Genomic DNA, 27,173 nt, shown 5'->3' on the forward strand with positions numbered 1-27,173 from the left:
TAAAAAGGTAGTTAGGGAAAGTGTCACTTAGAAGACAATACTTGAAAGAAATGAGGAAACAAGCCATGTAATGTCTTGGAAAAGAATCTTCAAAGCAGAGGGTAAACCAAGTTGAACAATGGCAGCATGACCATCGTGTTCAGGGATGGAAAGGACAGCAGTGTCTGGATGAATGAGCGAGGGGGAGAGTAGCAGGAGGTGAAGCGAGGGAAGTTGTGGGAGGTGAGTCCTGTAGTCCCTCATATGGCATTTTAAGCACTCTGGCTCTACTCTGAGGGGGATACAAGCCAAGCAGTGATTAAAGCAGAGATATGATCCCACCTGATATTACATTTTAAAGACATCATTTTGGCTGCTGTGTTGAGTTAGACTGTAGAAGGGAAAGGGAGGAAACAGGAATACTACTTAAAGAGACTATCCAGGAAAGAGAGAATTTGAGCTTGGACTAAGATAAAAGCAATGAGAATGGTGAAGAGTCCTCAGATTTGGAACATATACTTAAGGTAGGATTTGATAATGGACTGTATATGTGACATGTAAGAGAAAGTTTGAGTCAAAGATGACGCCAAGGTTTTTTTGGCCTAAGAAACTGGATGATAAAGTCACCATTTACTAAGATGGAAAGGACTAAAAGAATTCCATTATGGGTGGGTGGGGCAGGGGGTTAGATCAAGAATTTACTTTAAGACACTTTAAGTTGCAGATGCTCATTAGATATACAAGTAGGCTAACGATGTCTGGGCTAAACATATATTTTGGGATTCTATTGTATAAATATGATAATTAAAATCATGTGACTGGATAGTATTACCAAGAGAATGTATAAGAAAGGGAAGTAGAGTTTTGAGGACTGAACCAGTCTACTCCAACACTTAAAGCTTGAGAAGTAAGAATAAACAAAGGGTGTAGGTTAGGTGTAAAACCAGAAGAGTGGTGTTCTAGGAATCTAATGCAGAAGGTATTGCGAGGAGGAAAAGTTGACATTGAGTCAAGTACAGCCGGTAGGTCGAGAAAGATCAAGGCTTAGAACTGATTATGGAGTTCAACAAAGGAATGAGATTGGGTGCCTTGAAAAGAGCAGTTTTGGTAGAGTAAAAGACGGAAGCAAAACCTAGACAGAGAAGTCTTTAAGAGAAAAGCTGGATTTAATCAGAAGCAGCAGGTATAGACACAGATTTCAACTGTTATTCTCTAAAAGGTGACAAAGAAATGGCAAGAGATTAGAGAAGAATGAGGAATCTAGGGAGGTTTGTGTATTTTTATTTTATTAGTTTGAAGATGAGAGAAGTTGCAGATATTTATAATCCGATTAGTTTGATCTCATAGAAAGGGGAAAATATCTGAATCAGGACAGCAGGAGAAAAAAAAGGTATAGACTGATATTTTCAGCAGGTGAGGAAAGCAGATCAGGTGCCAAGTGAACGATTCATCTTTACTAAGGGCATGATGACATCAGCCACAAGAGATAGACAGCATGATACATGGATGCAGATGCAGATAGGTAGACAGATGTGCTAGTGACAGCCTGTAGACATTATTTACTAATTTGCATTATTTTATCTGTGTATTATAGCAAAGTAATACGTTAAGAATGAGGATAGGAAGTTGGAAGCTTGGAAAATAAGGAAAGGTAGAAAAAATTGGCCTAGAAGAGTAAGAGTGAATGAACTATGGCAGTACAGAGCATGGCTCAGCAACACTGAGCGCCCACTCAACATTAGATGTCAGGAATACAAAACAAGATCAAAGAGCCTGGTTTTGCATGTTGCTCCGCCTGTGTTTGCTGTGGAGGGATAGGAAAAACATAAGGGGAGAGAAATATTTAACCTGGATTGGAATTTTGCCAGGCAAGTATGATACAATGAGGTAAGTAAGGAAGTTGAGGAGATACCGAAAGTAGAGATTTAATGCCCAGTGATAAAATCTAACTTGGATAAAGAAGCATTCATAGACGTAAGTGGGTGATGATGGAGGGTAAAGAGGTGGGAGAATCCATAGATTATGCGAATGATCTCAAAGAACTGTTGAATTGGGGGTACTAGAAAAACTGAGATGGAAAGATATGAACAGGTGCTTAGAAAGCAGGATGCTTGAAATTAAGGCTACAAAGATATTACTTTTTGGTAATGATATCATCTAGGGTATGGCCACAGGAGTGAATGGCTCTGGAATGGTAAAGGACAAGATCATTGGAGGGGAGGTAAACAAAGAAATTTGAGACCAGGTTATTAGAAGAATCATTTAAATAGATATTGAATTCAGCAAGGACCATCACTGAGTAACATTGCAGAATCTGACAAGTTGGCAAGAAGCTATAATCTGAGAACAAGGAGGATGGATGGGGAGTCTGCTGTTATGTTTTGATCAAATGATATGCAGGGTAGTTATTGTAAGGAGAAAGGAGGGAAAAGGGTCTGGAAACAGTTATAATAAGCCAAGACACCTACCCCATTCCAAGGCCAGTGTTATAAGGAATGTGGGAAAGGAAACATCTACAACTTGAGAGGACACAAATGAAACAGGAGAATCAGAGCAAAAGATAAAGAAGACGTTCATAGAGATCTTGAAAATATGAGAGCTATAATCTCAGGTTGTAACTATTCGAAGCTCTTAAATAACTATGAATTCCAGAAGGTAATGTGAAAGTTCAGGAGAAGTGGGATAGAGTGAGACAAAGGGAGAATCATATGAGGTTGACAGCCCAGAAAATCAGACCTGGTATTCCTGTGGTAAGTGATATAAACAGAGATAAAAGTCACATAGATTAGTCTAGATAGAGCTGGGGCTAGGGTCAGGGAAGAATAAGGCACTGGCTTCCAGGAGAAAACTTAAAGGTGTGCCAAGTAAAAGTAGAAGGAAAGAAAAAGAACTATAATAATCAGAATTTTAAATAAAAACAAAATTAGTGTTACTGATTTTTCCTTTTGCCTCCAACTCCAATATGGCTAGGCATGGCACTGTTATTAATCCGTGGATTTTTACATTAATCTTTATTTTTAAAACATTGCATTTAAATGGCATTTCTCCTTATTACTGAGAATTTCCAGTATCTTCTAATTTTTTACCCATGAGGTCATTGTTTCATGGCCTCACCCTAGTCCTGCTCTGAGGCTAGAAAAAAAGTGGAGGAGGGAGCCTGTGAGTGCTTTATTATAGGAAAAGCAGAGAATGCTGAGTCCTGGAGCTCTGCTTGCTTTTAGCTGGGATCCACAGATCTTCCTCCAGATACCTGACAATGAAGGGGTTGAGGCCATCAGAGGATCCACCCAGTCACAACTGTAAATTCATTTGTCTTCTTTAGGAATCAGGATCTAAGACTCGGATTCACAGGACATGATGTATTTGATGGGCCCTGACAAGTCAGATGCTGCCTAATTACCCATCAAGGGAAGAAAGGGGAAAAAACATCACTTGATGGTGGCCTAAAACTATGTCACCATTTTTCAGATGTGAGTCATTGTTTACTAGGGGTGGGAGGCAGACGTGTTCTAACTGCAAATGTATTCATCTCAAACTTAACTTGTCCACAATTGGTCTTTTAATTTCCCATTCCCACCCCAAACTCCTGCGCCTGCAGCCTCCTCATCTCAGAAAACGGCAGTTCCATCCTTCACATTCCTTAGGACACACTCCATGCAGTGCAATACCTGCAATGGTGACTAAGACATAACAAGTAAGCAAATGAAACCAATATGTATTAAGAACATGGGATGTGTTTATCTAGGACAGAAATAACAGGTGATTAAGATGGGAATGTTATCATGGGAAAGCTTAGAATTTAGTAGTTAACAAGAAACGGCATACAGCCATACTGTAGTTATACCTCCATCCCATCCCAATAAGATGTGTCATACTACACATGTATATATGCAACAAAACCAGTTTTTAAATTTTGAAGAATATTAGGAAATGGTAAAATAAAATTAGGGAAAAGAAAATGAAAGTAGAAATATACCAAAGATATACCAAAATGTCTAGAAGGTATTTTAGAGAAAAGTGACAAATTTGACTATGAGCTTACTGGTACTTGGTATAAATAAAAGCATATTTAAATCCTCAGTTTACAGTTATCAGAGGAATTTTTAAATAATTGACAATAAATAATAACCAGTCAGAAGGGGAAAAAAATTGCATTTGACTGTGAGACCTAAGGGAATCTCTTCCCATTGGACCTCCTAAAGGGAAAATGTGACTATAATAAATCAGATTCTCAACAACATTGCTGAAGTACATTTAGTAATGACTTCCAAAGGTCTATTCCTGGAAGGTTTCTCAGTGAAGACAATGGCTATCACATTACAACTCAATGAAAGCCAAACATTGTGCTCCAAAATTATAATACTTTAATATGCTAAATTAAACCAAGATTGAAAATTAAAGTAGCTAGAGTAGCAGCTGTTTTCTCCTCAAAATTTTTTCAACACCTTATTAATTCTTGAAGTACACTATGATTCAGGAAATCTATAATAATTTGGAAAACGCTATTCCAAAGCTATATATATTTGACAATCATTTCTAAACAGGTTTTAGGAAAATTTTCTCACAACCAATCTTTTGAAAAATATCTGGTAGCAAAAAAATCTAAGGTTGTACTTTACATGTAAATTACCATATTCTGTATTACTAATTTGGTATGAATACTTTTATTTGACAGTAAGCTAAAATGGGATAATGTTGATAGCTTCTTATGACCAGCTGAAGATATAACCAGGGCTTACACCTACATAAATTGTCATCCCCACTTCCCTGTAATATTTACTGTAATATAATATGATGAATCAGGAATGTCATCTTCAAGGCTGAAAGACATCCCACAAAAAGTCTATTTTAAAAAGAACCATATAGTTCACTTTTAAGAAAATGTCCAGCTCCATGACAAAGGAAAAAAGCTTGATAAGTATACTAGTCTATTTCAGAGGTTGGTTATTTTTATTTTTTAAGATTTAAAATTAACGGGATCTTAAAATACTTACTTGGTAACAAGCCAATCTCTGTCAGCTAGACAAACACGTAAGCTAGTCAACAAACTCCAAGAACCCAAAGCTTACCAGAGTTTCAACACACATTTTGACAGGTAGCAAGTGACAATCCCTACTCATGAAAACAACAACAACAAAAGAACACTTACTTCATCCACTTTTATGTCTGTATGACAGGTGAAGTGACTATGACATAGATATTATGAATAAGGTGGGAATAGTTCATGGTCTATTCACTGAAAAATCAATGAGGTGAGAGCAGATAAGTTAGTACTTCCCATTGTGCACCTGCTCTTCCTAGACACAAAATTAAACATTTAGCAACATGAACTTATCTGTTCTGCCACAGCATTTACCAGTTCCTTCAGTTCTCACCACTTCCTAAGATAGTGGTTCAAAACTGAAAAAACAAACAATAGGATTTTATTTCTTCCCATCTAGACTGTACTGTGTATTCTTCATGCCATATCATGGGGCTAGAACTGGTCTTAGGCAAATACTACCCCTAAAATTTTCTGAAAAATCCACATTAAGAATGCAAGAAAGATTTGAAGCAGTTCATAATGATCATGATTCATCTTAGTAATTGATGCTCTGAGCTGATACATTCAGGAACCTGAAGAAAATGGAGGACTTATGAAAATGATATTCATTATACTTCTAAAAAAATTTCAGTTTCTACTCACATACCGAACCAGTCATTTAAAAGTACTAGTTAGAAAAAATCAATAAAGAGGAGAAGGTCCACAATGGTGGATTAGGTAAACGCTATGCTTGCTGCATCCAGGATCACACCAAAATTACAAATAACACAAATTACAAAAAAAAAAAAAAAAAAAGCCAGCAGGTGGCAATAGGCCTAGGGGGTCCCTCAACCTCTTGCTAAGCTGCCTCAGGCCAAATATTGGTGGCAGGCAGCTTTTGTTTACAGCAAGGCCACCCTCACATGCCTCCAGGTCCAGCACAGGCAGCAGCCAACCAAATATAGATTTGTGGCTCCTCCCAGATGTCCACAGACCAGTCACAGGCAAGACTGAAATTGGCCTGCAAGGCAGCCCCTCCCAAGAGACACCACAAACAACACACTCAGAGGCCAGCCTCAGACCACACCAGAGCATTACCTGGTTAGCCCCACAAGTGACATACTGAAAGGGTGCCTCACCAGGCACAAGAGACTGCAGGGTTGCATCCTTCTCTGAGGGGTCAGCCCCACACAGCAGCTCATACACTGGAGGTATAGCCAAAACTCACAGCCAACCTGAGAGGCAATCCCACCCATTGATGTACCAAAAGCAATCAAGTCTCAATTACAAGACAAGTACACACACAACACACCCAAGGGACACTCCTGAAACACGCACACAGGAGATCAGGGAGACTGCACATTAGACCACACAGGACACACACTACATAAGGCCACACAGCAAAGACTGAGAGACATAGAAGATCTACCGAATACATAGAAGCAAACACAGAGAGATAGCCATGTTGCCACACAGCAGCCTACCTGTCTGTCCCCTCGTACCTGCCCCTAAAGAAAGGAGAGTCTGTGAGATGGATCCTTTCAGGGACTTTGCTTCACCTTTGTGCTTACACCTAATGTCTCCTTGTTTGGCCCCAGAAAGATGGCTGGTTAGCCAATGACGGGTAAGATTCCCCACGGAGGGAACAACCCAAGCCAGGCGGAGCTGTGTGGGGACCAACTGGAGAACCCACGGAGTTGATAGAGGTGGGCACAGCTCCCCACCTTCCCCCAGCTAAGGAGAGCCTCTGCCTCTGTGGCTGCATTCCTTCCCACAACCTGCAGGGGAAGTGATTCAATGATGTGCTCTCCATCTATTCATATGCATAAAGGTTTTGACCCTTGGGGAAATACATACATCCTGACACTTATGGTTCAGCTGCCTGCAGGCAAGGGTGATTGGCTTGAATCAGTTTCCTATTATAATGCATGAGATTCACAGATCTTCAGATTGACAAGCTTTATCTCCTTTACTTCCGCACCTAACTAATAAAACTTATCCGTTGACCGATTCAGGGCTTAGCCCTTGAGGCTGCATTCCCTTGGCCTCATTTGCACACTATTCTTGGCTGCTGTCTTTCTTAACCCTGCACCGCCTTCCTTGTTCCCCACAACTCTCATCTAGCGGGATGCAAAAAAGTTAGAATGAGGAAACAAAGAAACATGTCTCAAACAAAAGAACAGAAGAAATCTCCAGGAATAGAACTAACTTAAATGAAGGCAACCAACCTGCCAGAGACAGAGTTTTTAGACACTGGTCATAAGAATGCTTAAGTAACTTAGTGAGAATTTCGACAAAGAGATAGTAAGCATAAAAAAAGGACTTAGAAGCCATAAAAAAGAACCAGTCAAAAATAAAGAATACAATCACTGAAATGAAGAATACACTAGAAGGAATCAACAGCAGACTAGATGAAGCAGAGTGATTTAGAAGACAAGGTAACAGAATATACCCAATCAGAACACCAATAGAAAAGAGAATTTTTAAAACATTGAAGATAGTTTAAGGGACCTGTGGGACAACATCAAGCATAACAACATTCACATTATAGAAGTACCAGAAGAAGAGAGTGAGCAAGGGATTGAGAACCTATTTGAAGAAATGACTAAAAACTTCCCTACCCGGGTGAAGGAAATAGACATACAAGCAGAGGAAGCACAGAGAGTCCCAAACAAGATGAATCCAAACAGACCCACACCAAGACACATCATATTAAAATGACAAAGGTTAAAGACAAAAAGAATCCAAAAAGCAACACGAGAAAGACAACTAGTTACTTACAAGGGCGCTCCCATAGGACTATCAGTGGATTTCTCCACAGAAATTTTGCAGGCCGAAGGGAGCGGCAGGAAATATTCAATGTGATGAAAAACCAGGGCCTACAACCAAGACTACACTACCAAGTAAAGCTTTCATTTAAAAGTGAAGGACAGAGAAAAGTTTCCCAGACAACAAAAGGAATTTATTGCCACCAAGTCAGTGTTGCAAGAAATATTAAAAGGACTTCTTTAAGCATAAGAAAGGAGAAAATAAACAAAGATAAAAAATATGAATAAAATGGCAATAATTATGTACCTATCAATAATCACTTTAAATGTAAATGGATTAAATGCTCCAATCAAAAGACCGAGCTTTTCTTGTGATCCAAAAAATATGGTGAATGCTGCTGCTAGGTGGTATCCAATGGAAAGTCAAGGATCTTCAATACAGGAAGTGGCATGACGAATTTTAGTAATAGTGTGTGTCCAGTTTCAACTTGTTCAGTGCAGTCAGTTGGGTGTGAGCTACAGTTGAGAGAAGGTGTGTTTTAAAGTGTTCCATAAATCATCCTCCATCATGACAATGTTCTGTGTCACACATTGCTCTGGTTATAGCAATTTCTGTCAAATAAAGACATTATAGTATGTCCTCATCCACCTTATTCCCCAGATCTCTCACCATGTGACTTCTGGCTCTTTCCCAATGGCAAAATGACTCAGAACATCAAGGCAGCCATGACAGAACAACTAAAGACATTCACAAAAGAGGACTTCCAGAACTGCTTCAGAAAGTGGCAAGAATGATGGGATAAGTGTGTTTCAAGTGAGGGGGAGTATTTTGAGGGGGATTTATGATAATGTGCCTTTTACTGTAAAAATTTTTTTTTATTTAAACATTCACTGTATTTTGTGATCACACCTTGTATAAGAATAAACTCAAAATGGATTATAGACTTAAATGTAAAACCTGAAACCATAAAACTTCTAGAAGAAAATATAGGAAGTAAACTCTCAGACATTATTTTTAGTAATATTTCTACTGATATATGAGTATCTCCTTGGGCAAGGGAAACAAAAGAAAAAAAAAAGGGGACTACATCAAACCCAAAATTTTTTTCACAGCAAAGGAAACCATCAACAAAACAAAAAGGCATCCTATTGAATGGGCAAAGATATTTGCCAATGATACATCTGATAAGGGGTTAATATCCAAAATGTATATATATATAAAAAAACTCATACAACTCAACACCAAAAATTCAAACAATCCAATTAAAAAATGGGCAGAGGACATAAGTAGACATTTCTCCAAAGAGGACATACAGATGGCCAATAGACATACGAGACACATGAAAAGATGTTTAATGTCTCTAATCATCAGAGAAATATGAAGAAAAAAAAAACTCACAATGAGGTACCACCTCACTCCTGTCACAACGGCTATCATTAATAAAGCAACAAACAAGTGTTGGCGAGGATATGGAGAAAAGGGAACCCTCAGTGCACTGCTGGTGGGATTGCGATTGGTGCAGCCACTATGGAAAACAGTATGGACGTTCCTCAAAAAATTAAAAATAGAACAAACCATTATGATTCAGTAATTCCATCCCTGGGTATTTTTCCAAAGAAATCCAAAACATTAATACAAAAACTATACGAACCCCTATGTTCACTGCAGCGCTATTCACAATAGCCAAGGTATGGAAACACCCAAAATGCCCATCACCAGATGACTGGATAAAGAAATTTTGGTACATTTATACAATGCAGTATTACTCTGCCATAAAAAAGAATGAAACCTTACCATTTGCAACAATATGGATGGATCTAAAGGGTATTGTGCAAAGTGAAATAAATCAGACTGAGAAAGACTAATTATATGATCCTGCTTATGTGGAATCTAAAGAACAGAATAAACGAACAAACAAAACAGAAACAGACTCATAGATACAGAGGAAAAAACTGATGGTTGCTAGATGGGAGGGAATGTTGAAAGAATAGGTGAGAAAAGTGAAGGGATTAGGAAGTACAAAGTGGTGGGTACAAAAATAATCATGGGGATCTGAAATACACATATGGAGAATATAGTCAATAATGTAAAAACTATGTATGGTGTCAGATGGGTACTAGACTTATTGGGGGGGGATCACTTCATAAATTATATAAATGCCTAACCCCTGTGCTATATCCCTAAAATATAATATTAAATGTCAACTATAATTTCTATATGTGAGTAGATAGCATCTCTTAAAATGTATATACATTTTTTTGGCACCCCCAGTATACCAGGAGTGCCAAAAAATGTATACACATTTAAGAAAGGAAAACTGTATTAAAATTGTAATACTCAATATATACCAATAACAAAAGATGAATATAGTCCCATTTGACTTCTGCAATTACAAGAGGTGCTCAAAGTGGTTACCATCAGCATCCAGACACTTCTGATTATGGCAAACTACTGCTTGAGCAATGGTGACCAAAATGTCCACATGTACGGCACCCCCAGTGTAGGGAATATAGTCAATCATATTGGAATAGCTGTGTACAATGTCAGAGGGGTAGTAGACTTGTTGGGGCTGTCATTTTGTGAGGGGTGTAAATGTCTAATCATTATGTTGTTTGTACAAGTGAAATAATAAAAAATAAATATTAGCAAAAGATAGCAAGTTTAACAACATAAAAAAAGTAATAGAGATATTTATCTTTTGAGATTCATTAGAACTTCTATAGGAATAACAATGATGGGAATAAGTTGATAAAAACACACGATAAATAAATAAATAAAAGTACTAGCTAGAAGTGAAACAGTTGACATATAGACCAGGTCTCATCAAATCATTCTTAGAAGTTGACCAAAATTAGCAAACTATCTTTATACTTGCGTGCTCCGTGAGCATTGCCAGTTACTTGAGGAGAGATTTTAGGGAATTTGTAAACATAATTTATTACCTACGGAGCCTCATTTCCTCCCTTAATATCTAACTTCCACGTACTGTTTTAGGACATCAGATGTTCATGTCCTTGGAGGTCTCCTCCTTGTCCTTAACCTATTATGACCTGATTCTCTTTGTTCTCCTACTTATTCGTCAATTATGTGCCCCTCTCTTCAGAAACCCTCACTAAAAGAGATGACAAGTACTTCCCAGTAGTGTCCCTAAACATCCTATGGGTTGGCTCCTTAAGGTTAGAAATAATCATAATAGAAGTTAAACATTTAAATTGCTCTTTCTCAGGATTTGTTGTTGCTGCTCCTTATTTGGAAATATTAGCTATGGGAAGAGTAATAGAAACGTAAATTGTTGTGGCAGTGGGGTGGCCAGAGGACATTCCTTCTTACAAAGCTTGCATTATGCCAGGTACCCACTAATTTAAAATATAACCATTTTTCATGTAATTAAAATGCTCGTGTGGCATAGGCACAGGGATCAATCTTATGGCCTACCTTTCTTGCTTATCAGAGAGAAACAATAATAATTAAAGAAACACCTTTAGCATTCTGCATGTCAGATATTTCCAAAGTTATGAATGTAAAATAACAATCTCCCTTTTGGCCAAGATTATGCTTTGCTATTATGGTAATAACAAAAGCAGTGATGAATATCACAATGAGAAAAAGCTTTCCTAATGGTTCAAGGATAGTTTTCCAACAATTTCTGCCTTGCTAAGGGGAGCATAGCACATGAAAAATACATTCACGTGAACCTAATCATCCATGAGAACCAATATAAAATACTGAAGAAGAGTAGAGCAAAATAATGCAGACTCACTTAAGGAATATGATCCAAGGTTAGAACTGACTATATCAGGACACTTAGGGGCAATGTAAAATAGTGTTCCTGAAGCAGAAGCTTCAGAGAAGTGAGCTGTAACTGTTCACAGAACTTCTCTCATCATTCCAAGATGTCCTTAATTCATGTTTCTCTAAACTCTTGAAATGTTGGGCTGAATGCTGGGAGGAGCTAGACCCCTGTAGAAAGCCATTTATTCTATATGCAGAGTTAACCTAAAGGGGACAATGAAAAATAGAGGTGGAAGTGCAGCTGTGTCACATACAAAGGAACAGCAAGACATCAGCTTGCAGACACAGGTACACTGAGAAGTGTCTTTCTTATCTTCATAATTGTCTTGACTGGGGACCTAGGAACAATTATAGGAAAAGCCAAGACATGTGGCTTCCCGTAACCTGTAACCTTGACCTTGCAGGGGTATATAGGATGGCCCATGGGAACAGTGGATTCACACAGTCTAATGCAATTATGTTGGAAAAAAATACTCTACCCTTCACAGATGTCTGAAAGTTCATCTTCCTCCTTCAAACGCTCTCTGCACAATTTGGGGCCAAAAGAGTTTCATTCTATTCATTTTTTTCCCTTTAACAAGGAAGCTACATCCACTGAGTACAGAAGACGGAGGAATTTCTTGGTCTTTTTATCCTTTCTTTTTCTGTTGAAGCTTGAGTCCCTTGTTTATAAGCTTGTATTTATAAGCTAGCTCCAAAAGCTGGTTTCTTTCAGGCACTTGGCAGACTGCTTTCCTTTAATCTTTCTTTTTTTTTTTTTTGAGTCATTTCAAAAGCAGCAGAAGGAAAAGTCAAAGGCACTAGGAAAGTGGCTGCTATTCGACTGGCTGTAGATATCTTCATGTGTTCTTGGGGGCACAGACATGGATGGTGCCATGTGAATACTACAACTGAACAAAGAGCAGCCTCTCACTGCAACAACGAGCTCATCCCCGATATAAGTGAATTTAGCCATGCAATCTCAAATGATACAGATTCTTCCCCTCTCATTAGTTATGAAAGTCTGAAATGGCTTTTTCTCAAGTCAGTCTACCCAGCGAAGCTCAGGTCCAGTCTCACATGGAAGCCATAGAAAGTTTATAAGGAATGAGGCTTTAATAGAGAATTCACCTGATCCTAAAAGGTTACGCTTAAAGGGTAGGCAGAAGACTATTATAAGTAATGCTATCTATATAGTGTCCCATGATGGATCAGATTTTGATGCTTAGAAAGACACAATTATATTGTAGAAGATCAAAAGAACTGAAGACAACTGATCACCCAAACTCTTGTAAATTTATAAAAGTAACTTAGGAAAAAACTAATTATAACTGTGAAATGTACCATAAAAAAAAACTATTTCTATAAAATTATTTATTGCTTGCCTTAAGAGAAATGTCCTAGGTGAGATACTTTTCCAAGTGGAGAATACAACAGTAGTGGTGATGTTATTTGCAAACCACATTGTAATGTGGTTCTATAGGCATATTATTGCACCCCAAAACAATTTCCAGCAATAGATTAATATATGACACAAAACAGAACTGCAATCACAGAGTAAAGAAAGCTACATAGAACTTAATAGATTGTGCACAATATAAGTAGATATAGATGTGAAGATATATTATTCTTAGTTTAAATTTGAATATGCTGTCTTTAGTCTTTACAAATATTAGGTGCATCACTTATTTGTGTTACTGAAGATATTACTGTACATATACAATGGACTTTCTATTATATTTTATGTAACATAATCAGTTCCATATCTAGAGCTACTTTAATGATCAACTCTATTGCATCTTCAAAACTATTTCTCATCTGAAAAAAATAAAGTTTACTTAGACCAGAGCCTGACTCTCAGTTAAATGAGTCCTCATATAATTTCCTGTATTATACAAAATTGTTCCCATATCAACACCATCAAACACAAATATTATAATGAAATTCATGTGCAGTCCCCTATCAATAGGTTATTAAGCCATAATATGCTCAGTGAAAGGTAAAAGAGTTGGTATATTGTAAAACTGGACCTAAGAGATTATCAAGTTTCTTTTGTTTTCCATGAGGGATAGCAAGATATGGCAGTGAGGAGGTAGTGCTCCGGTAACACATGGCAATACTGACTCCACACAGTCAAAAATTAGATGGTCACCTTGCTGCCATGAGGCAGACACTGTCCACTGCTCTCTAATTTTCCCTCTTTTTCCTTCTAACTGAATCCTGTTTGGTTCACGCCCCTCCAAATGGCCATTGGGATCTGTTTCCAATAATAGTTGGAGGGAATGAATCTATTGACTGTTCTAAGCTTATTGTAGGGGGTCTCATGCCTCTTCCTGGGAAATGGGTCCAGGCATAAGTAAGGGACACAATTTTGTGATTTTTCTCCTTTCACAGCCTTTGGATGCTGATTTCTGGGATGCTTGGGAAATTGGTAGCCAGCTTGGTACCATGAAAACAGGTGATCTGAAGTTAGTAACAATTGAGCCATCATCAGGTATTGCTTTGAAGGGAAGGTTGAATTTAAATGAGAGGTATGATAGATTCCCTAAGACAACATTTCCAGGAAAGGGCTCCTTATATTTTGATAATTAATAAAGATGAAAAGAAAAACACAGAATCAAGTTTATAATAGGAGAGAAAGAGAGACAGCCAACAGATGTCACCTCCAGGAGGTGTCTTGCTTTGGCCACAATTCATTTACCTGTGTCTATGGCAATTTTCTTAATTTAACCAGAGCCCAGAGAAAACTAATTTTCAATACATGAATTCACCTCAGTTAAGAGAGGGATGGCATTTAGAATGCCAAGTCCAATGAACTAATCATATCTCCCAAAATGCCATTGTAGGGAGGATACGAAGACCCAGCCCCAGCCCAGTGGAAAGGAGATCCATGCTTAAGAACATCTGTTGGAGCCCAGCATAGAAGGACAGTTAGCTTGCCAAGTCTTTGTCGTCTTTAGTTTCATTGATTTAACTGAACTGTGTAGCATATGTATATTGTACTTTATTGAATCCAAAAATATCTGGTAACAAGTATAAATATTTCTAAGTTGAATTTCTGCTTATCATTCATTTACATATTTAGTAATTACATTGGGAGGGGACAGAAACAGACAACCAACTTTTTATAATGCAAGGGAAGAAGTGGTAACTGCCAAGTGCTGTAATATGGGAATAAAAAAAGGCACATTATTTCAAAAACTAAAATTAAACAATGACAGCAGCCTTTCTCTGAGATCTGAGGGTTGACCCCTCAAAGTATCTTTAGAATTTTAGACTCATTTGCCTTTTAAAAGCAGATAAAGTTGCACTTACGCCTAAGCCTCAGGCACAGTCAAAACAAAGGAAAAAGGAAAAGGAGGAAATAGAAGAAAGGATATGGTAGAACACTAAATGAAAGAAAAAGAAAGAGGTGGAGGAACATGGGAAAATGTCACCAACAATTCTTCCTATGCCATTCAGCAACCATCAGGAAGTCTCAATATGATCTTGAGATGCTAATGATGATGATGTATGTTTTATTTTTTTCTGGAAGTCTCCTGGGTTCTTGATATTTTTGGAATAAGATGGTGAAGACTGCAGAAAGAGATGATTCCTGCACTTAACCTAACTTAATCCACGTTAGCAACATCATTGTAACTAAAGACAATTTTGAAAATCCAAACATAAAACAATTTCTAGGACAGTGGAGAAACCACTAGTGCTTCAAATAACTCATACTAAAGATTAATTCTGGAAATGGTGGTAAAGTCTCCTTTGATTTAAAGTGTCACCATTAGATCATCTATCGGTTTTAAATCTAGAATGCTTTTTTTTTTAGAATGCTTTACTTTTTTGCCATAACATCTTAATAAGTTAACATGATGGATGCCCACATTGTTAAAAAAATAATCCTCATTTATAATTCTCATTTACAAACTAGATCATAAAGTCAGTTTTTAATAGACCAGAACAAAGATATCAGAATTCACAGAGTCGGCTTTGTAGCACTTTCGTTTCTATCATGTGTTTCTATTTTTATATTGGATCATCTCGATTTTATAGTATTTCTTTGTATGTATTGCAGTCCAAAAATTTGAAAGCCTCTGCTTTAAACTAACTTCCCTAATGCTATTTACCTATTCTATTTTTTAATGGAATCATCACTGATGATGTATATAGAGGCATAGGTGTGACTAGAAATGACTATACATTCAGTCTAAACAATTGGTTGGATAAATGTTTACATTTGAACTCATTTACTTTTCTCAAACAAAATTTCATTAGGAACCCTCAAGTAAAAAGCAGAAAAAACAAAACCAAACAAAGCAGAACTTTTCTGGTTGGAACAGGAGTCTGCCCTGCCATCTCTTTTAGCCTCCTTACAGTGAAACAGTGTTCCCAACATCTGTGTCATTTCTCAGCTCCTCCACAGGGCTGTCTGGAAGCTTGAACAAGTTAACTCCTCTGCACCCAATTGTTCCATCTGTAAAATGAAGAATTTTTAACTCCATCACATTCACAGACGTGTTGAGTATAAATTAAACAACAGACATCATCTTCCAAGCCCCTAAGTTGTTTCTCAGCCATTGTTTTGTGGCAACTCTATGTTTTTCCAATGCTTGCCAAGTATCTCAAAAATGTATCCAAGCCAAATTAATATGATAGAACCCTAACACATTTAGGTACCTGCATCCCTTCTCCAAGGTATTTGACAATTGTGGATGTTATAAATAAAAACTAACTCAGAGACCTATGGAGAAACATAATGTGTCCCAGCTTTAGAAAATATCTCATCCCACATGAAATTTTATTACAACATTTTAGCCTCATTCCTTTGGATCGATAACTATACTGCATTCAAATGTGAAAAATTAAAAAAAAAAATTGTATGGGAGAATAAATCATACTCACACAAAAGTACAACTCAGTTTATATATATAATATATATATAAAGTTTATATATATAATATAATATAGATATACATATATATATAAATATGTAAGCCTAAGGATACTAGATGTCTGAAGACAGAAAAAGAGAGAGAGAAAAAAAAGAAAATAGTGCCTAGTGGGTGTAATTTAAACAAAAAAGGGAGAAATCGAATATCAAAGAAACTTCTTTTGTCTACTACTATTGATGATAATTCCAATTGTTATAAGTAATAATACTCTGCATTTGCATGTTGCTTGGTAGTTTTCAGAACTATCTCATACTAGATTCCTGTAATATCTATGTGGAATATTTATATAAGTCTTTATAAAAAAATTTTTAATGGCTAAGTGAAACTAAGAGTGTGCTGAGTAAACAGCATAATTTTATCTATTTATTTTTTTAATTCTCATTTTAATTTTATTTCCATGATTAGTAGTGAGGTTGAACATCTTTTTCTATGTTTATTGACTATATATAATCTATCAGGGATTTTATTGTTGTTGTTGTTAATTTTTATTTATTTTATAGGTATTGTGATTTTTTCTTATTATTTGCATGATTTTTTTATATGTGCTAGAGACAAATCCCATGTTATATATGTGACTGTCCTTTAACTTTTTTTATTAAACATATTGGGGTGACATTGGTTAGTAATTGTACACTTGCTATTACATAATTTCACTAACAAATAGCTTCATTTTAAAAGTTATTAAGTGGTAAGAAAATAACTTGGGGAAAGAATCTTTGCTGTCTATGCTCTTGTAGGTATAGCTGCTCTCCCATTTTGCAGTGTTAAAAAAACAAAACAAAAAAAACAGCCTTCATTGTCATGAAACAAATATATTAGGTATTCCAAATCTGGTCATCAGAAACAGAAGCTAAGTCACTCTTTGAGGGATAGAAGAGTATACCACTAGCATTATGTTTGCCATTAAGTTTGCAGTTCATTACATTGTTCCCCAATGGTCTTTGGAAGTTAACACAGCAAGCTTATTCCATAGTGCCAGTGTAGGTTGCTTTCGAAAGAGAATTGAGTTATTCAAGAGACAACACCTCTAATCACAAAATGTTAGTATTACTCCATGTCCTTTAGGTACAGGGCACTTCAGCATTGCCATTAAATGACAAGGGAAGTATTACTGGTCCTGCCAACACTTGACAGAGCACCATATTTATCAACAGTGAAAATCTCTAAATAAACAAGCAGTTTATGGCCTTGTAGCATGGGGTGAAAATTTATCTTTAACTTCAGCACAGTAGTTTTATTTCCCTGGTGGAAAAGCAGCTACAAGAAAAAAGATAATGGGTATATTTGATCATTAGTTGACACTACTGAGAATGACAGAAGAAACATGAAAATGAATAAACATCGTGTATCTTTAAATAACATTTCTGAAGATGTGACCTTGTGAATCAAATACAGTTTACTCAAGGGCATTGTTAAAAATGTTTACTAAGTTGCTTCTGTTTTCAGTCCAGGAAGAAATTTGCCTACAGGCTATGTTCACTGATATTCAGTTTGCTTTATTAATTTCACTTGATTTGTGCTCTTATTCTTTGCTATTCTGATTTAACATTGTGAGCTTTCTGACGTACTGTTGGGACTATAGAGAGCGTTGTCTCAATAGCTCTTATAGATCATTATTGTGTGGGTGGAAAAATAATGTGCTGAACTGAGGTTTTGAAATTAAAATAGTCTCATTCCTAAGGCCATAAAAAATGTTTTAGAATTCTCAAATATTATAAAGATTATTTAAACTAAACCCAGACAGTTTAGGTAGAGTAGACAACTGTCTATATAATTTGATTTCAGGGGTCTAACTAACAATTTCCTGCCCCTCTCAGATTATTTTGGCCTTTTGCTCACTGGTACATGAAATTTAACATTTAGAGCTTCTTTCAGTAAAATACTTTATTATTATTCATGCAACCAAACATTTCTTGAAAAAGAGATGTCAAATGGAGACTAGTATAAACCAACACATTACTGAACTCATGGTGTAAATGCTTTTAAATTTCCTATGAAGAAGCAACATTACTTGCCAAGGGAGAGGCGAATGTTTTGCCTAGTTAGAAAAATTGGGGAAAATAAAGTCCAAATTTACAGTTTTTTAGGAAGTTTACAAACTCATATATCATGTGACCCAAATCATATCAACATTATACACAGAAAACTCTCTTTTGGTACTTTCCTCAAAAGAGGCTATGAGTATGGCACTTGAAATGTCCCATAGATAGTCAGGTACCTTAGGGAATTCACATACACAGAGAGACCAGGGAAATGAGCTAGCTCTTACAGAGGAGTGACTTAGAAATGAGTTTTTGATTTTGGTCATTGTTGTTTTGTTTTAAATTTTCCTTTGAAATAATCTTAGACTTACAGAAGAGTTGAAAAAAATGGTATAGCTTTCCCATACATCCTCCCCCCAATTTCCTCTATGTTAACATTTTACGTAACCATAGAACATTAATCAAAACCAAAAAACTAACTTTAGTATATGAACATATAAATAAAGTACAAAACTTACTCGGATTTCACCATTTCTTTTATCCATATCTTTTTCTGTTCCGACATCTAATCAAGGATCCCACATTACACTCATTGGTCATATCTCCTAATTCTGCTTCCAGTCTGTGACAATTCCTCAGTCTTTCCTTGTTTTTCATGACCTTGACATTTTTGAAAAAATGTGGTCATGTATTTAGTAGAATTTCCTTCAACTTAAGTTTCTCATAATGAAATTGAGGTTATCCATTATGAAGAAGGCTACCACAAGGTGATGTGACCTTTTCAGGAGGTACTTGATATTGATATGTATTACTGGTAATATTAACATTGATCACTTAAGTAGTTTCCACCAGGATTCTCCACTATAAAGTTACTATTTTTTTGCTCTGAAATTTATAAATATTTAGGGGGATATATTTTAATAGTACCAGCTAACATGGATCTGCTTCAATTTTTGCCCACTAATTTAGCATCCATTAGTGAAACTCATTTGTGGCAGTAATTACTGTGATGTCTAATGGCGATTATCTATTTATTTCATTCCTCTACGTTTATTAATTGTAATTCTTTTATAAGAAAGAGTTGTCACTTTCCCCTCATTTCTTTATTAATCGAGTTATTGAAATCATGAATATTTATTTAATTATTTGGTTTATAATCCAATTATTTATTTTATTGCTCAGATTGAATACAGGTTTTTAATTTTTATTAAGTCTAATTTATCTTATTTTTTCTTCCTTTTATGATTAGTACTTCCTGTGTGCTCGCTAAGAAACCTTTACCAATCCTAAGGTTGTGAAGATTTTCTCCTGTTTTCTTGTAGAAACATTGTTTTAACCTTAACATTTTAGTTTGTCATTCAACTCAAGTTAATTTGTGTGTATGATGTGAGGTTAAGCTAGAGATTCTCCATCTATCCCATCCCACATCCCCACCCCACCCAGCTGGTCCAACATTTTCTGAAAAGATTCTTTGTTCTCCCATTGAATTGCTTTGGTACTTTTGTCAAAAATCATGTGAACATACTTAGAGTTTATTTTTGCACTCTCCATTTAATATTTTGATCTATTTGTCTGTGTTTTCACTAATACCACACTTCTTCATTCATAGCTGTAACTCTGTTCTTTTCTTTCAAGATTATTTGGTCATTTAGGTCCTTTACCTTACAAAACAGATTTTTAGAATCAGCTTATATTTTTTATCAAAACAACAAAAAAAAATTCTTATTACAGTATTATTAGGCTTCCATTAAAATTTTACAACAATTTGGGCAGAATTGATATCTTAACAGTACTGAGTATTTCAATCGTCATCTTGATACACATTTCCTATTGTCTAAAGTTTTAATTTCTCAGAAATGTTTTTGCAGTATTCAATGTAGAATTCTTAAGTATCTGGCATTAGATTTCTTCCTAAGCATTGTTGCTACTGTAAAGGGAATATTTTAAAACTTTTATTTCTCAACTATACTTTGAAAATTTTTAAAAACTTGATTTGAGTCTGTATATTGACTCTGTATAGTGAAATTTTACAAAATCCTCTTATTAGTTCATAGTGGTTTTACAGGTGACTTTGGATATTTTACGTACAGTTGGGCTGCCTGAAAAAAATGACAACTTTATTTCATCTCTTTCAAATTTTATTCCTTCTATTTCTTTTTCTTGCCCTATTACATTGCTGGGATCTCTACTACAATGTTGGAGGTGGGGTAAAGAGATGAGAACAGTCCTTGTTTTGCTGCTGATCTAAAGCAAAAGGGGTTCATTTTTCACCATTACATTTGATTTTAGCTAAAGGTTTCATAGATGTTCTTTATCATATTGTAGAAGTTTCCCTATATTACTGGTTTATTGTTGGGACTTTTTTTAAATCATAAATTGTCACTGAATTTTTCTGCACTATTAAAATGATCATGTGATATTCAGTTACTACTGTGAATTATACTGGTTGCATTTCCTATATGAACCTATTTTGAATTCCAGGGAAAACCTACTTGTCATGACGTGTTATCCCTGTTATATATTGTTATAATCTATTGGTTATGTTTCATTATGAACTTTTACATTTATATGAATGAAAGATATTGGCCTGTAAATTTTTCCCCCTTGCAATAAATAGCCTTGGCTTATTTTTGTATCAGGGTTATGCTGGCCTCGTAAAATGAATTGAGAAGTAATCCTTCTTTACTTTGTGAAGAGTTTGTGTGATACAGGTATGATTTTTTCCCTTACATATTTAATAGAAATGGAGTTTTGTTCTGGGAAATTGTATTTCTTTAATAGACATAGGATATTTCAAAATATCCATTTATCATTGTAAAAGTTATAGTAAGTTGTGTTTTTAAAGAAATAGCAATTCATATAAATTGTTGCATTATGTGCTATGAAGTTATTTATTATATCTTCTTATTTTTTTTACCATCTCTAGTAATGCCCGCTTTTTGATTCATGACTTTAGTAACTTGGTTTTTTTTCTATTTTTCTTCAGCAGTGTTTTTAGTAGGTGTATCAATTTTATTAACCTTTTCAGAGAAGTAACTTTCACTTTGTTGATTTTCTCTATTATTTAATTTCATGTTGCATTGATTTTACCTCTTATATTTCCTTTTACTTACATTGGGTTTGCTTTGTTCTTCTTTTTAGTGTCTTCTTAAAGTAGGAGTCTAGATCATTCAATTAATGGCTTTTTTCTTTCATAAAATAAGCACTTAAAGCTATACTTTCCTTTTATGAAATTCTTTAGTTGTACCCCGCTAACTTTGATATGGTGTGTGTGTGTATTATAAGTCATTTCAAATAATTTTAAGTATATCTATATCTTTTGGTCCTTCTTAGATCCATGAGTTTTTGGAAGTATTGTGTTTATGTGTAATTTTGAAACATTTAAGGATCTTTATCAATTTTTTATTGACATTGATTTCTATATTATTACATTTATGGTCAATGTTTCCTTTGTAAATTTTGATCCTTTCAAAATTATTGAGTTTTTTTACATGACAGAATAAAATTCATTTTCAAGAAAATTCCATACTCATTTCAAAAGAATGCATAATCTGTTAACTTTGGTTATAGTATTCTGAAAATGTCAATTAGATTAATTTGGCTTATAGCGTAAATCAACCTTTTTATATACTGACTATGTGAACTCCTCTTACCAATTTCTGGAAGTTTTTAAAATCACAAATATGATTGTAGATTTATCCATTGTCTCTTTAGTTTTGACAAGTTTTGTGGGGTTTTTTTAAGTCTTATTGTTTTTTAAAAAACTTGTATTTATTTAAGTGTGTTTTTCCAGGACCCATCACCTCCAAGTCAAGTGGTTGTTTCAATCTAGTTGTGGAGGGCGCAGCTCACAGTGGCCCATGTGGAGATCGAACCCACACCTTGTTCTTAAGGGCACCGCGTTCTAACCAACTGAGCTAACCTACTGCCCAGTTTTGACAAGTTTTGCTTAATTAATTTTGGAACTTTGATGTTAAATTCATACATATTTAAAATTAATATGTGTTCTTCATTATGACATTTTTATTAGATATTAACACAATCACGTCAGCTTTCTTATGCTTAGTGTTTGTGGGAATGTATATATTTCTGTCCCTTAGCTTACAGCCTATCTATCTCTGTGTCTTTGTCTTTAAAGTATTTCTTGTAAATAACATGCAGACCATTCTTATTTTTTTTTATTTGGCCTAATAATCTCTGCCTCCTACTTGAGTTCTTTACCCTATGTACACTTAATGTAATTATGGAGACATTTATATTTAAGTCTAAGATCTTGGTGATTTCTATGTGTCCTATAACACTGTTTCTTTGTTCTTCCTCCTAAGCCTTTTTTTGGGGGTGGAGGAAGAGCAAAAGACACTGAATTAGTATTTTTTAATATTCCATTTATGTCCTCTATTGACACGTTAGCTATGCTTCTTTTTTATTTGTAGTGTTTACTAGACAGATTACAATATGCATTTTTAACCCTCAAAAACATACCATTGCACATATATGAACCGCTTATCTTTGCACATGGTGTTCCCTTTTCCTAGAATGCTCTCCCCACAGATATCTTTAAGATTCTCTCCTTCACATCCTTCAGGTCACCACTCAAATGTTATTTCATGAGAAAAGCCTTCCATAACTTATCTATATAAAATCGTAACACACATCTCTGATTTCACTATCTCTTATAGATTGCTTAATTTTTTTTCTCTATAATATTTTTACATTTAAGGAAATTTGATTAACTGAAGTAATAAATGGGACTGACTGCTTATGGGAGGGCTTGGTGTGTTCAATTTGGGTTTATTCAAATTAGTAATCACAAGTCAATATGATTGTTAATGTTTTAACATACTTCTGAAAACTATTTCAAATTTACACATAAAATTTAAATGCTTACTACATTTTACTTGATAAATTCACCACTTATTTAAAAGTCAGCCAATTGTAAACAATCCTTTCAATTTTCAAAATTCTCTCTTTAATGCTCTTTAGCATCTCTTATTATTCAAATTTCCACTTAAAATTAACTTCTTTGGAGTGTTTTCCTCATCCTTCAAGTTTGGGTTGAGGCTCCTCCTATATCCTTCCTGAACATCTTTTTTAAAAGACTTTTGTCCCACAATATTGTAATTTTCAATTTGTCTCCCAGTACCGAGCAAAGTCCCTGGCACATAGCAGGCACTCAATAAATATTTGTAAAACAGAGGAAAAGGATGGAAGGAAAGGATAATGCAAAAAAGAGAGTGAGGAAGGAAGGAAGAAACACTCTTCTACCTACTCCTCGTCAATGCACCTTCAATATCCTGCTTTCTTTTTAACTTCACAAAATATCCAAATTTTCATAGTGAAACATATTAACATAGAAGCACTTTTTTTATTTGGTTAGATCATATAATTTAAGCTTTGTGTTAAGCCTCAGAAGAGAGGAAAATCATTCTTGCAGACTGTTAAATAATGCTTGAGCAAATTCTTATTGGTTTACTAAGGTTACACAGACACAAAGTGAACTTTCAGCATATGAAATTCTGTTACTTTTGTATATCCCATATAGTCCTAAGTACAATAGGCACTCATGAAATATTAAATTAAATACCACTTTTTCCTGACTTAAGATGTTCCATCTTGTTGCTTAGTTACTTTGTTCTACAAAATTTCAAATTCATACTTGCCACTTGAAGCAGAAATTTTAAGGAGAGCAAAGCTTTGAGGATAATGACTCAGTTCTGCAGTCTATTCCAATCTTCCAGAAGATACTTCAAGATATTTATATGTGCAAATGCAAAATGACTTTTTCTGGGTACAACAGTCTACCTTTCTAACATTTCACATCAATCCTATCCTCCTTCTTCTATCCTTTGTTTCAGTGTCACTCTGGTCATCTTTCTTTAAATACATCATAATCACCAATGTCTTCACATTTGCTATGCCTGTGACCTTGATTTCCCATCTCACTTTTACTTCTGTATCCCAACTTTCCACATGAGAATCAGTCATCTCTTACTCTGTGTTCCCAAAGCCTGTATTACATCACTCATGTCTACCGTATGTTATTTGGTATAAATATAATTATAATTATATCTGACCAAAAATAAAACCTTTTTCCTTGTTATATCTTTCCAGAAGTACACTGTGTTTGTTTGGCATAAATTAATACACAAGCTCCTTTCAGATACGAAGTGAAACCTCGAAGAACCTGAGTATGAACAGAACCATTCCACAGTCTTTTATACTGAAAAGGAATTTTTTGGTTTCTCCCCTGAGATAAGAAGCAGAACAAAAGGCAGAGGAAATAGTAATGGATGAGGAAAGGTCCCATAATTTAAAACATGATCCCACCCATGCATTGCTGAATATCTATGGTAAAGTTATAAATTCTTGAAATGGTTTCATGACAAAATTTCATGAGAAACTGCTGAAAGTTGGAGTTTTGCATTCATGTGTCAGGGAAGGATAGATGCAGTAAGGTGATGGCCAAGAGAAAGATATGAAAATAAAATTAATAAAATGTTGGGAATTTGAAGCAAGTTTATAGAAATTTCTTATGTCTGTGGTCACTCAGGTTTCATTTTAGACTCTGTCTTGTATCTTGGGATCTGGCATGTCTTAGCCAATTACATCTTTTATGTAATCATCTACCCTCAAATACAATCCACATTCTAGATATTCTTGCCTTGACTTAAATCGGTTGAAAGAATTGATAAGGATGTAGAATCTAACGTCCTCATTGCTCTTGAAATACACCTCAAAGTCAAAGACAAGTTTTGGAAACTACTCCTTATATTGTTGACTAGCATCAAATGGAAAGCTAGGCATATAGAAAGCAGGGTATGAACTTACTAGACTCAGCATTCTAAGAAACTCCCACATGCAGCAGCTGACGAGAGGTTGTTTTTAATACAACTTCACTGATACAGCTTTGAGAAACTGAAGAAACGTTCCAAGAAGGGGAAAAAAGTCTGTTGCACACATATTTAAAGTGATAAGATTTTCTCTCCTATTTTACCAATTGAAAGAGGAATCCCCAGCCTGGACTGCTACTATATTACTGTCTATCAGGCAGGTATTGAAATCTTTATGCAAGGATATAAGGTCTTGTAAACAAGGGACATTTTAATGGAGCATATACTTAGGGTTTGAAAAGGAGGATTTGGGGCTACAGAGTGAATAAGTTACTAAAGTGTTGTAGTACAGCCACCCATCTTAATAGTGGAAAAGTGACAATTAACAGGAAGTTGAAAGGACTAAGCCTATGGTCCCAAAGCCACCAATGAATCCGTGTTGCAAATAGAAGAGCTTATAGTACTAGAGTGGGTATTTAGGAAAATGGAGAAATTCCATGATCGCTGTTCAAGTTTCTGACTACCAACAGGAGGGAAAGGGGCAGAAATATTTTAAGACACATTGATGCATTTTAAGTGAAGCATTCAGCAAAGTGTTTGAAAGTCATTTTAAAAAATCAGACCCAGAGAGCAATTTATCGTAATGCTTTACTAGAAAAAACTTTGATAGCATGTGCAGGTTTAGAGTCTCCAGATTCTTAATACCAGTGAATTTAATTCAGTAAAAGAGAAAGTGATGTAACATTAGCTGGTCTCTGGGATCAAAAATAAACAGCTTGCCAGACTGAAGTGTGTGGGGAATGTGAATTGAGGTAAGTACAAGGGCACTTATATTTCATAGGCATTTGGTGATTACGACACCATGGACCTGAGCACATGTGGTTTGGACCCACGCACTGCACGGTGGAAGGCAATGATAAACCACTGCTGCATTTACTTTTATTATTTGTCTTCTTTTTTATCTTTTGTTGTATCCTGAAAACCCTATGATGAGACAGTCCAAAATGAAATATGAGATAGTGCTGAAAGATGAGACTCCCAGGTTGGAAAATACTCAAACCGTTACTGGGGGAAAAAGAGAGAACATGTTTTAATAGCATAGTTGCTAATGACCCAACTAGACCAAAGCCAGAAGGATGTGTAGTCCCCGATGCGCGCAAAGGAGAAAAGAAAGGACGATGCTGCACCACACATACAACCTGAACATGGAACATAGAAGCATGGACTAAGGTAAGCTGGAAATTGCAAAGCAAGAAATGGAATGTCTAAACATGCCACTGCTTCGAGTTAGCAAGCTAAAATGGACTGGAATGGGACATTTCCAGTGAGGCAACTACAAAGTGTTCTACTCCGGAAATGACAAGCTCAGAAACGGAGTGGCGTTAATACTGAGATAGAATGTAGCACAAGCATTTAGGAGATAAGATGCAAGGTCTGACTAAATAATATTAACCAGACTTCTAGGGAAAACTGCTAATATAACCATCATTCAAATCTATGCTCCAACCAGAGGCTGAAGAAGATGAAATTGAAAGCTCTTACACAAGCATTCAGGAAGAAATTGACCACATTCCAAAACAAGACATGCTGATAATTATAAGTGATTGGAATACAAATGTAAAAAGTAAAACAGACTCAAAATGTCATTGGAAATTTGAACAAGGGGTCAGACATGAAGCAGGAGATCAGCTCATGGATTTATAAGAAGCCAACAACTTGTCCATCATAAACACATGCTTTGAACAACTGAACAGATGACAACACACATGGACATCACCAGAAGACCAATATAGAAATCAAATTGTCTATGTAATTGGAGGCAGGAGATGGAGAAGCTGTATTCTCTCTGCCAAAACAAGACCAGGAGCAGACTGTG

The sequence above is a fragment of the Rhinolophus sinicus genome, linkage group LG05, assembly GCF_036562045.2.
Source record: "Rhinolophus sinicus isolate RSC01 linkage group LG05, ASM3656204v1, whole genome shotgun sequence".
In the NCBI taxonomy this organism is placed as follows: domain Eukaryota; kingdom Metazoa; phylum Chordata; class Mammalia; order Chiroptera; family Rhinolophidae; genus Rhinolophus; species Rhinolophus sinicus.